At 44.9% G+C, this 13501-nt stretch overlaps 1 protein-coding gene across 5 annotated transcripts in view; it reads right to left on the bottom strand.

The window, feature by feature from the left end:
- The window catches only part of BMP2 (bone morphogenetic protein 2), a 217469-nt gene that overhangs the window by 133941 nt on the left and 70027 nt on the right, over nt 1-13501 (bottom strand). The gene's annotated exons all lie outside the window — the stretch shown is intronic.

Raw genomic sequence — 13501 nt, 5'->3', positions numbered from 1 at the left:
TGGATGTTGACCAGGCAGGTCCTGGCCCCGAGCTGTAGGAGGGAAGAGGCAGGAGGGTTTGGCAAAGAGCAGAGGATGGGGATCATCTCTTCCTCTTCGGTGGCCACCACCATGTCCCCTAAAGGGCACAGCCCCCCCAGTGGCACAGACTTATTCTCTTTTGGGGAACAGCCAAGAAACAACTCAGGCTTTTCCTGCTTTAGACATTATGGGGAAGAGCATCACTCCTCTTCCAGAGGAAGCTGTAAGGGCTGGAATGCAGTAGGTAAAGACTGGCAGCTGGGAGAGGAGAAGGGGAAAGCAGCAAAGGAGTGATTTTCCATAGCAGTTACATTATTATCTGACACATATGAATGTTCATACTGTAGAATGTTTTAAGGTGTTTCCAGCTTTTCACTCTTACTTGCTGCATTCATTTTTAAGCATAATCCTGCCCAGGGAGCTGCGACTTCACCTTACATTCTTTTTTTCCCTAACACTAGTTTGTTTCTGCTCCTAAAATAACACCTGTGTGCCATTTGTACTTCTTATTATCACAAATGGACTCTGGTAATGTGCTTGTAAAGCACCAAGAGAAATGGAAGCCTGATCTAGGATTGTCTAATTGAACCTGAGCACAGAAGATAAAAGAATGACAGTACAATACTTGCCAATCATATTCAGGCACAAACTCGAGGCTGGTCTGCCTCGAGTTTACCTCTCATACCCCCAGACTCTTCCAAACAGGATTTCAACCACAAAGTGCTTCAAAATTCAGTGTTGGTCAAGAATGACTAAAGTCCTGTGAAAAACAAGACAAAATTCCCTCCATTTTTTTATCAGCTCAGGTTCTCAAAGGACAAACGAGGGAAAACCAAGCCAGGTTGTACAGCTAAAAGGACAGGCAGCATCACTGAGCAGTAATGAACTAGTCCCAGCCACAGAGGGTGAAATATCAGCCTCTCAATCACTTCTTGCTATCCGAAATCCATTGAAAGCAGAATGATTAAAGTCCACCTGGTGGATTTACAGGGCTTTGTGCTGATATGAGACTGTTCAGTCAGGAGAGGCAGCCTTTTGACATGATTCAGTTGACTGCCCACGGCATTTGACACACACCTAAGGAGTCTAAGTGGTTACTGCTATTAGCAAAGACTTGAAAAAAAGACACTTGTCACATTAGGTCAGCTCTCTCTTAACTTCATCCTGTGAAATGTCACCAGTGCCCCTGGGCTCCTCATCCCTTATCAGGCTCTCAGACATATGTAGTTATTGTTCCAAAGCAGCAAGAAAGAGAGAGAGAAACAAAGAAAGAAAAGTGTGAGTAGTTTGTTGTCTCTTCCACAAACGACAAAGCAGTTCTTGAAGGTTTAAGGGAAGGACAGACCCGATTGCTTTGTGCATTATGCTTTTGTAGGGAATTACATCCCTGTGCTGAATCCTCACCCATTGCCCTCACTCACTGGAACAATACCCACAGCACTGGTTATCCAACAGCTCCCTGGTAAGACACTGCTCACAGACATGGTTACACTCAGAGGACTTTTTGGGAACTGTGTATTACTTTAAGTATTATTTAAGCAGAATCTCCATTTTCTGCTTCATTTAAAGCCTAGAAAATCTAAAGCCTTGAAGTCTTGTCTTGCCACAGGCTGCACCTCTAAACTGCAATGTGAGAAGGATGGAAGTGTGCAAAAAGGAAAGAAATACAGAGAAGGGAGACATAGATGAGAGTCTTTCATAATATCTCAGTTGGACAAGTCAGCGTTTGACAGCTTGAATTTATGTGAACATTAACAGAATTGATAAGTCAGGGTCTTGCTGACCTTGGTAATATTCCAGAAGTAATATTTTCACTAAGGTGAACTATTTCTGGACATTTCTCCAATGTACTGAACACAAACATTTTTTTCCTGACATTGGAGCGAGCACAGCTCCTTGTTCCTGTTCCCTATTGAAAGGGAACAATATATTCTTATTGCAGCCAAGGTCATCTAAATTTTTGCCCCTTGGCAGGGATTCACATTTTTTCCTCTAAATGCCTCAATAAACGAATCTTGCTTTTCTCTCCTTAAACAAATTGCACCTACCCCACAGAGCCTGAGCAGCAAAGCCAGGCTTCTCAGAGAGCTGTCCTGCCAGCAGGAGCCTTGACTTTCCAACAGAACTCCACTTCCTCTGCTTTACCTTCTGTCTATATGTTGCTTTCCTTTGGCATCACTGTTTATCAGGATGAACCAGAGCATTCCAAAGCATTTGGAACACAAATCAGTTTTCCTGGGCTGTGAACGAGTTGCTCGGGTAGGGCAATAAAAGGGACAGAGCTGGACCCAAGGCTTCCTGAAACACAGACTATCTGTTTTGCTCTGGAATATTTGAGTCAGGAAATGTTATTCATCATCAGCATGACACCTGGAAAGCACACAGGAATGAGACCCCCAGGAAAAGAAGGGCCTTTTCCTTTCTGGGAAAGGGGCACAGTCTCTTGGCCTGACCACACTCCACTGACCGACAACAGAAGATCCCAACATCCAGAAAACCCCCTGGAATTCAGCTTTCCCTGGTGTGAATCAGCTCCCTGGGCCTGGAGTGACGTTGATTTATAGCAATGGGGGTGTAGGCAGCTCAATTCATTTCGTGAGCAACCACAAAACACATTGTATGCAATCATCTCCATCTACAACAACAAAACCTGTGTGCTCAGGGAAATGGCTTGATGATACCACAGATATATACATTTATACCAGGTAATTAAAAGAGTTACTGAAGCAGCAGAGAACAGATCTTTAATTACTGGCAATGCTCTGAATGGCCCATGGCCCACAAAGGTATCTCTATCATAATCACACTCAGCCCTTCTCCTCTTCAAAGTCTATCATAATTGTTTACTAATTAATCTTTAAGCCCTTGTACCACACAGCCTGTTTAGTCTTCTATAAACACTGACTGAACAGTTCTGGGGAAGAAAAGGAGGAGAGGATGATGTGTTAGAGAATTTGCTACATTCCCTGAAAGACTCACTGCTTGGCATTTATTTGTGTTAACTTCTGTAGCTTCTGAGAGTCAACAGGGACTTATCTTAGTTCTGTGGTACAGCTAAAATCCTGATTTACATCAGCTCTGGGTAGCACTTTAACATGAAAGGTAACAACAGGTAACATTACCTGGCACGTCCTTGTTCAGGGAAACAGCTGCAAATGTTAAGGTTGATCATTTCCAAATTTTACACTGATCTCAGGCTGAATTGTTCAGAGAGAGCATTAGATCAGTTCTGTAAGCAAGGGTAGAGAATGTGCTGCCAGGTCAAATAAATACCATGGTCATGGTCAGAAATAACTTGAAACTGTGCAAAAAAAGAGGGATTTTTTTTTTGGTGGAGATTTCGGTGTGGTTGAGTTACAAAAGAAGACAATTATAATTTGACGTTAAGTTTTAGGGTATCTGTGTCACACCCAACATATACCCCATCTTAAGCCAACACTTGAGATGGCAACATCAACCACTGAACTTCGGGAATGCTGGGATTTGTGTTGTTTGGGCAAGTTCTGTTTGGTTTTAACTAAGGATGCATGTTATGAGGAGGTCACACACTTCCCCCTGACCCCACACTGCTGCACCAAGACGAGGCAAAAGGAGGTTTCGCGTCCTTCTCCCTCATTTGAGACTAGACACAAAAATTCACAAAAACTCAAAGCAAATGTTAGGAGAAAGAAGTCCCAGTCCTCTCTGTCCTTCTCTTTGGTGGAGACAGAAACAAGGCAAAGGCCTGAAATCCCATCCAGCCCAAGGAGCTCCTGGCACTGCAGGAATTACCCCACACAGACAAAGCTGCTCTGCTGTGCAGTGGCTGATGGAGTGGGGCTCTGTGAGACAAAAAAAGGACTAATCCTGACAGGAGGGAGAATTTTGCTTCCATGAATAGGACTTTTGAAGGGCAAACAGCTGCCTCAGGTACGTGCCCTCACGCATGCAAGAAAAGAGAGGGGAGAGATTTCAGTAACCCAAGAGGAGCTATTGGACTATGTTGTGTTCATGTGCTGCTAAAGCTGATGATGTGCCAGTAGGAACCAGCTCATCAGATGGGCACAGGCTCCCTCTGTTCTTTCCTAGGAAGGTGGCAGATAAAAGACAAGGCATTCAAGTAGCTGACAGGGTAACCTGTAAGTGCCTGTCCTGAGCAATCTACTTGTCAGCTTTGCTGGCTCAGAGAGGAGACGTGTGCCACAGCTGTCAGCTTTGTGTCATCTTCCCTCTCCGCCTTTCATCGGCCTTCATCCCATGAATGGAGGTTTTATTTGACTTTCTTTTTTTGGCCCAGCTCACAGGAGCAGCTCCTTTGTCCTGCTGCCTTAATGTATCTGAGTGTGGAAATCCAGCCAGTTCCAGGAGCAGCAAAAAGCAGGACGAGGCCGAAGACATAAGGAAGCCATCACCACCACCATCATCATCATCACCATCATCATCATCCAACAGGCACACTGAGGCCTGGAGGTGCAAATGCACAGGCTGAGCAAACACAGAGCCCTACAACACACTGACCACCATCCACAAGCACTACATAAAGGACACAAAGGACAGCGCTTTCCTTTTCCCTGTGTGTGATTCCACAAGCTCTTCTCCATCACAAGGATAAATGCCTGTGAAAATGGGGAATGTCAAAGCTGCTTTTCTTTAACAGTGGCATCAATGTCATCACAAATGGAACTACCTGCCAAGTCTGACCTGGAGAATCTCTGCACCTGATCTCTTTCCATCCTTCTCCCTGGCAGAAGCTGTCTAAGCCAGGCACTCCCTGCTGCTGGGAAAGCATGTGGGTACAGGAAGCACTTAAACATCCACCTTCCCAGGGAAGACGAAGGGCTCACTCCTCCACACACTTTCCCTCCACCACAGTTCCCTAACAGAAGGTGTAGGGATGGATTGTGAGAGCCTCTGGCTTTGAACAGAATCCTCTCTCTAAAACAATAATCAGGTCAAGGCAATCTCCTTGATTCCCCAGAATACACACACAGGAAGGAGACTGTGGAGCTCCTGTGTGAGTTTAGAAGAGTCAGGAAAGATCAAAGTACAAGAGACTGGCAAGGGCAGACACTGAAATGTAGAAAAATAGCAATGCTGTGATTGCAAGGCACGAGGAAAGAAGGAACATCTTCAGACATATAACTCAGGAGCAATGGCACAGCAGGAAAACGAAGCATCAGCAGCTGGCACCACCCCTGATACGAGGCCACAGTGTCACAGGCAGATGCATTTTATTGTCAAACAGATTCTAATGAAGTGTCTCAGTTGAAGAATGTCAACGATATTCTACTTTGATCAAGAATACTTCATCATTCCTGGATCAAAGTGGGGGTTTTCTGACCTTTTTATTCCCTTTCTTTTTATATATGTAAAACATCAGGTTTAAAGGTACCTAAACTTTGACTCTTTACTGTGACTCGTCACTAAAAAGAGCTAATGGTGCAAGTGGCCCTCCTGAGCACAGGGGTGGGCCTGGGGACACACAGAGGCTGCTCCCAACTCACGTTAGCCTTTGATTCTGGGAAGGTAAATGTCAAAGCAAATACTGGAATGCAGCTCTGAATGCAAATCCCAATTTCTGCCCATCTCTGCTGCTGGTTTCTGGGAGGCAGGAGGTAAAAGCTGATTAATGCCTCCTGTCCTTTTCAGACACCCACACTCCTGACATTTGCTTCAGTGTTCTGGTGTTAAGCAAGGAACTCTGAGCCTGTTCTGCTTTCAGATGTGGGCAAACTGCAAGAGCAGACAAAGGAGGACTGGGTGAAAGAAAAGCATTTGCAACACCCTTTGGAAAGGCAGGCGTTCCAGTGGGAAGCTTCTCTGGGTTTTCAAGAGTTAGCTGTCAAACCTGCAAGTTCCTGCCTGCTCAGCTCTGGGCTCTTTTAACCCGTCCATTAGGAGATGGATTTTTAGATAAGTAACCCGACATCTGCTGCTTCCAACTGGTCATTCTGCCTGGGTGCTCCACCCTCCTCTCACCCTGTGTCGGCCCAGCATCACTCCTGGGACATTCCAAACATCCCTGCAGCCACCACTGCCATTGGAAAAGCTTGGAAACAGCAAGGAAGTGAAGTAAAAAGCATTTTGCCTATCTCAGATATGATTCCCACCTACCTGATCAACTCATAATCTTATCCAATCTGGAAAGTTATGCACAGAGTCTGACCAGCAGATCCAAAAGGTATTTATAGTCCCTGGAATACCCTTTGGAATTGTCACAGATTCATCCAGTTTCTTGGAGGAAATCTATTACAGAGCAGGTAAAGAAGCTCCTGAGTGCTAATATTTTTTAAACTTCCCAAGTTTCCAGGGGAAAAATGTTTGTGGGGTCCTAAAGCAAAGATTATTTGGCTCTGGCTGCAGAGAAAGATTCCTAACCAAGTGAAAAGCATATTGCAGTTAAGGACTGCTTTTACAGATAAAATATTGCTTGACATAAAGCATAAATCATTGCTTTTATTTATCAGAGTAAGATAATTCAAAATCAAGAGAAAAAGAAACTGGAATCTTATAACTTCACTGATTTTCACAGATACCTGATCACTGTTTCAAACAATAAAGGCCATAGTAAGACTATAACTGATAAATGCAAAAGATTCTTAAAAGATACTATAATCCTACTTAATACATCATCATTACTTGGCAAGAAAACAGACAAATGCAGTGGGGTTTATCACAGCACTTGCATTTGATCAAGAGCACAATAATCTCATTCAAATCAACACCGTAATTAGAAAGTAATTGCTGTATAATCAGACATCAAACAGACAAAATCACCCTGGGTGTTTCTGACAAAATCACTTGGTGTCAGTTTAATTCTACTCCCTTTGGAGGCTTTATTCACAAGGTGACAGTGCTGAGACTTCCTGAACCCCCTTCCTAATTCCTTCCTTAAGGTGAGTGGGGAGATGCAGAAATCCAGGAACCGGCACAAGTGGGTGGGATGATGGACCCCAGCACATCCCTGGGGTACCAGAAATCCAGAATGAAGATGCCTGCAAAGCCTTTCCTCAGTTTCCACCAGCCTGCTCAGAAAGGCAGGAATCCTGGAGGGTGCCAGTGGGAACTGCAGCCCATCGTTGCTGGGACCCAAAGGGACAGTTCTGAGTGGAAATCCTTTTGTACCGCGCATCAAATACCGGGGAATTATTGTATCGTTCTCTCTGAAGAGCCTCAAAGCAAAGGATTTCAAAGGCAGGAAGGAGCAAATACCTGGAGCTCTCTAATTACAGAGTCTGAGATATGCACAGCAAAGTATTAAAATAAATGATATAGATGAATTATCAGAGAAGAGAGCGGGGCTGATAAGCCATATTTAGTATCCTAATCCTGGCTGTTTGTTTTGCATTCCTTGAGCCTTTCAAGATGACAGGTTCTGATCAACTGCTTCCCTTAGAGGTTGGCAGCTTTCCTGCTCCAGCATTTAATTTCTGTTTGATGTTCTCAACTTTGTGTCAATGTACAAACTACTGTTAAGATATATAGCAGTGATTAAAATAATTCATCCATCTGGTTCTAATTAAAGACCTAGTTAAACCTAATGACAACTTGATCTAGCAAAGCCAGCTCTCATCTTTTAAAAGGGCTGTGTGCATTCAGGACCCAGTGCTGTAAATGGGTGACAGACTATTGCAGTGTGCCCATTAAATTCCAGGGAATTAATTAAACTCATTTCATAAAAAAGTCTTAATGACATTTACTGGAAAGAGAAATAAGGCAGAAATTGCAGGTACCCAGCATTGCTCCCTGTGGGATTTCACTGCTTCCAGAAGGACCCAGCAGACCCTCCAAGCACCACGGCAGATCCTGGGATGGAGGCAAAAGGGGTTTATCAACCTGCAATCCCAAAAGGGTTGTAACTGCAAATTCAAGTCTCTGCTGGCTGGTCCCCAGCTAAGGGACATAAACACACATCCCTGAGTACTTTGGGCACCATGAGCACTGATCTTCGGGAATGGGAAATACCTGTGAGGGTCAGAAAACACACGGGAACCAGGGAGCCGGATAGGGATTCACTGAGCTAGTGAAAGAAAGCAAAGACATTCCCAAAAGCTGGAAGAGCTGGCATTCCACTTTATGGCTCTGCCTGCTGGCAACAGGAGAGATGTCCCACTTATTCAAAACATTGTCTCTTGTGGAAGAAAAATCCCAGAGGATTTCCACCACCTTCTGTCGGATGCAGGATTTCTGTTGTCTTGAGCAAGACCAGGATCAGGTTCAGGAGCTGAGCTGTGTAAACAACTGATTTTGCCTTTGCAGCAGTCTCTAAAAACCAGAGAGCACTGCTTTGGATCTGCCCAATCCAAATGTCTTTCAGAAATTCCAACAAAGTAGAAAGTTGTAATGACCTAATTTGTGTCCAAACTAAACACTAACTCGATCTGAAGGGATTATTTATTTCAATTTTGAAGTGTTTTAAACACCCAGTTTTGAAATACAAACCCCTTGAACTGTTAGATTTCAAGATCTACCCGATTTGGGTGATTTCTTTTTTTTTTTTTTCCATAGAACAATTTGGCAAAAGTGACATATATTTGCAAAACTATTACCATAACTAAATCTGATTTTTTTTTTGCTGAAAATTTCCACTTAAATCTGTCACCCAAGGCAGGAACTGGGAATATTTTTCAGGTTTTTGCCTGATTGCATTACACCCTTTTTTTTCAATGAAATCTGCAACTGTAAAAATGTACAGTCTTCACAGAAAACCAAGGCAGCAGAAGAACCTAATCAAAATCCTACACACTGATCTTTGCAAGGTTATTTGAAGAGGAGTGTTCAGTGAAGCCTTCTCTGATCCCCACCTTCCATTCTCATTCCAGGTATAAAACAAGATATTGCTGAAAATTTCACTGGTTTAAAGCTTTTTCCTCTTTTATCCTCCTTGCAATTAAAAAAAATTACACATAAAGCTCATCTTCCAGCCTGTGCCTTGACCTTCTGCCCTTCATATATTCAGTTATTATATTCCTGATTGATTAATCCACAATATCTACTTGATAAAGCCACCAATGCATAATGAAAATGATGATCTTTAAGGTGCTGATTGTATTTTTCATTTGCTTTGAAGTCTCTTGCCAGCTGATGTTATTTTAGGACAAGACCCTGAAGCGGGTCTGGGGTTTGAGTTTGGGGTATTTTCTTTGCTTTACTCACATTTTTTAATGTTTTAACCAGCAGACTGTGAACAACCTGTCCCATTTTTTTTTCCTTAACAGATGCCAAAATCTTCTTCCTTTGCAGCATCTTTTGCAGTTTGCAAGTCCTAAAAAAGTGACTGAGATCACAAGACAGAACTGGCAAATTACAATTGTTTTCTCACTGTAGGGATAATACACCACAATCACATTTCTGCAGCACACACACGCCTGCTTCCATGTCTGGTCCAGGTCCAGAAGTGGTGAAACAAAGGCAGCTGTTAACAGTTCCAACTGGCCAAGGGAAAACCTGGAGAATAGGAAACCTCCTGAGAAGACCCAGAGTCGTGAGATTTGCAGTGAGATATCCAGCCCAACTCTCAGTGACCTTTCTGGGGGAACTGAAAACGTCTGGCTGCTTGTCAAAACTGAACATCCAAGCCCGTTGCTGAAGGAAACCCACAGCAAGAGATAGCCAAAGCAATATCAAAGGCCCAAGATCCATGAGATGTAAGGAATGGAGTTGTTTTGGGAATAGCCTTTTCTGCACTGCACGCTCTGTGCTGCTCCTTAATTATCTGCAGACACACCAGTTCCTGCCCTGCCCTAATCAGGAGAACACAATCCTTGCTGCCTCAAACATACAACCCCCTCTTGGACATGTCTTGATGGGCTAAAACTGAGCCAAAATGTCAAAATATCACGGGAAAGGCCAAAGGGAGAATTGCCAATATTCAGACAGAGCAGTTCTTCCATCAATCACACTCTTGCCTCTCTCTAGTACAGCCACAACCTCCACCCCCCAAAATTATTTCATACTATTGAACATGAGCAAGGCTATCAAAATCCATCTCCCAACCCTTCCAGACTGGTGGTCCATAGTCTACACCAGGTCTGACCATTTAATCAATGAACCAACATACCCAGCCCCTGGCAATCACAGGGCACCTGGAGTTGGGATCCAGAGTGAATCAACAGTATAGACACCTCTGGGAGAACAACCAGAGGTGGGAGAGAGCTGAGGAAGGCAGACAAGGTGGGAGGTTCATTGGAAGAGCAGCACTGGGGAACAGCAGCAGGGTTTGGGGATGTACCGGTCTGAATTTCTCTACTGGTGTCAGGTGAGCAGAGTTGCACTGAACTCTGGGGTGAGGGACATGACTAAGTGACAGCGACACCTCAGCAGCCAAGAGACAACTGCTACAAACCCCTGGCTGTCACCCCCTGCACCCAACCTCCTGCAGAGCAGCAAACCTGTGCTCAGAAGACCCTCCAAAGCCCCACTGTCAGCCATGAATACAAATGCTCCGGGAACCTGACTCGTTTCAGCCATCCCAGGCCCAGCTGGCTTTAATTTCTCTCGCTATTCAAAAATGAACCACTTGAATTTGTAATTTTTAGTCCAAACAAAAGGCTCTATATTTCGAGGCCGGCGTGGAGGGAGTAGGGGAAATCTGCCTCACCCTCAGCTACTGCAGAATTGACTGGCACAGAAGTCAGGATTAAGGGAACCTCAGCTGAGAAGCAAGGCCAGAGTCCCCTGCAGTAGCCACTGTACAACCCCATGCTCTGGATGAGAGGGTCCACCACAGGCTTCCATGGCAAATCTTTCCCCACAGTCCTTTTCTCAGAGTCCTGCATTATCCTGCTTCAGATCAGGAGCTGCCTAAATTATCTTAATGAGATAATCTTAGATTTTTCTCTGGGACAGCAAAAAATATTCCATCTGCTCATTTTTGTTGCAGCCAATTGAAACCAGTCACGAGGATTTACCAGATCTAAAGGAAAGAGATATTTTTTAGTGTTGCTGCAAGTAAGGAGGACATACAGTGTCAGAACAACATGGAAATGTGTGCCATGCTCCTAAAAGTTGACTGAAGGTGGAGATGGCGTGACTGCAGAGCCTGACAGAGCTGTGGCCCCTCTCAGCACTTCCCAACAAACAGCTGCCCCAGGACACACCCACAGGCACCCTGGGGAGACAGGGATAGAGCACCCAGTGCTTTCCTCTGCCCTCCTTCCTCAGTGTGACTCCAGGGAACTGCCATCTGAAGGAATTCACCCACACCTCCGCCAGCCCCTGCTGCCAAGGGAAATCCAGCTGGACTTTCCCCCTGACACCCTTCCTTTGCGCAATTCCCGTCTCTTCCTTCCCGGGGCCTCCTCATCCAAACCTCCTTGGCATGACCCAAGTAGGTCTTCTCTCACCAGGGCAAGAAAAAGCTGAGTGTGGAGGCAATTTGTCCCTCAGAGCATAGATCATTCCTCCAGTCAACACATGCATCTGGCCAGGGCTCCTTGGCCCGCTTTCCGGAGCGGTGGATGCTGTCCAGAGCCCTCTGCTCAGTGTCCCTGACAAGATGGCCATCAAAGCCTGGGTTAGGGGTCACTCACCCACAGCCATTAGCACTCCAGAGTGATTGATTATCAGCATGTGTGGTCTCAATCAAGAGCCGGTAATGAGCTGCATTCATTAATCCCATTTATATGTTTGCATAGGCCAGTCTTGGATTTCAGAGAATAAAAAGGCTTCATACTGAGATCTGCACATTGCACTGCCTGGCAAGGGTAAGGAATCCCAGAGTGCATCAAGGATTTGCATCTAATTCTGTATTTTGGGAATGTCAGCCCAGGTGTTTCTAGCTATCAAGCAGAGTGACTCCACAGCATGACCTGCACCCCTCACAGCAGCATCCAGCCTGTGCTACAGTTTTATCTGTACTTATTTTATGTTTTCCTTGCACTTTTAAAGTAACTTTTCATGGACACAGCTACACCCAGTGTTACACCCACCCCGGGTTTCTGTTCCTATTTAGGCCATTGTGGGTTCTCTGTTATTTTGTGTTTGATAACCCCCCTTTTTTCCTTCTTATCACCTTCAGCAAACCCCTCATGTTCTGAATATGCCACCACCACCTTTGGCTGCCCTGTCTTCCTCAAGCCATTCCCTCTGATAACCTTCTGCAGAGAGCCCCATCAGCAAGTAACTTGACTCCATGCCCTACCCTCACATCCCCTTTGGAATGGGCCAGGCTTCCATCCTCTGCTGAGGCCAGGTTCCTCTCACTGGCAGGAAAGCCATACCCCCTCCCCTCCCCAAAGATCCCCTGAAGGAGTTATAAAAACAAAGGGTGAAATTCTGGCTCTGTTGAAGTCAACGGGAACGAGGCCATTGACTTTAATAAGGCCAGGCCTGACCTCAGCACTCAGAGCTCCAGCACAATTCCCTGTATTTCACACAGGAGGATGAGGGGCTTCTCAGCTTCACCGCTTCTGAAAGTGCTCCAGAGCCTCAGTGAGGACACCTTCAACTCATTTAACTGCCAGAGAACATTCACATGGACAAACTCACCCACCAGAACAGCAGAAACGGGCTCAAATCCCCAGAAAAATATACTCAGTTTGAACCAGCTCACTCTCAAGTAGAAACCATTTATTTGAGAAGATGTTGGAAACTGCACTCACCTCAGATAGCTCAAGGAGTCACCTAATTGCATGGTTGGCTGTCCAGAACCTGTCACAGCTTTTCCCAGCATAAATTCAGTACACAATGGAAAAACTAAAGTTCCTTCAAAAAGTTAAGTGGGGCTTTTTTTTTTTTTTCTGGTAGGAAGGTATTAGTTGGTTAAAAATAGATTTGAATAATAAATGCCTACAAGTGTTACCAGGCCCCTCTTTTGTAGAAATGCTTTTAGCATTTCATGTGGGGAAAAAATATGTACTAGTGAGAGGTAATGGTATTTAGCCCCTCTAGTGCAAGTATGTTAAAGGTGACCAGCAAATAATTGTTTCAGCAATTCAAAAACCTTACAACTATGCACTGAAAACTAAAATAAACAAGGTGAGGGTGATACAGACTGCACAGTAAATTAAAAAGCCTTTATATTTCTTTTGCAAATCCCTAAAGACCAGTGCACAGCTCTCTTTCCGTGGGATGCCACAGTTGGTGCTGGAAGCAATGGGTTGGGGTAGGAAAATGCCAGCACTTCATATCCTTATTTCACACCCATAATCCACAACAAAGAATTATTTATTTCTTCAAAGGAAAGACCACCTCTGCTGAACACCCTTGGACTGACAACAGAGAACTGGGAGATGCCTGGGCCATGCCCAAGGGGTGCCAGGATGGAAAAGGACTCCGAGGGCCTCGCAAAGCGCTGCTCTGGGAGGAGAAGGAGCAAGAGGAATCAGCCTGCTGGGAATGCCACCCCTATTGCTGTCTAGAAAGGCAGGCTCAGGCAGAGACATGATCCCCAGGGTTTCTCCCAGGGCAGGAAAGAAACTGGAAAGATGCAGAGCTGCAGAACCAAAATTTGCTGTAGGAGGGTTTTGCCTGTCTCTTGTGTGACCACCCCAGTTCCACG

Source organism: Lepidothrix coronata, unplaced genomic scaffold (genome assembly GCF_001604755.1).
Source record: "Lepidothrix coronata isolate B3197 unplaced genomic scaffold, Lepidothrix_coronata-1.0 Scaffold92, whole genome shotgun sequence".
Lineage (NCBI taxonomy): Eukaryota > Metazoa > Chordata > Aves > Passeriformes > Pipridae > Lepidothrix > Lepidothrix coronata.
The sequence above is the reverse complement of the archived record's forward strand: the minus strand, read 5'-3'. Positions and strand labels throughout refer to the sequence as shown.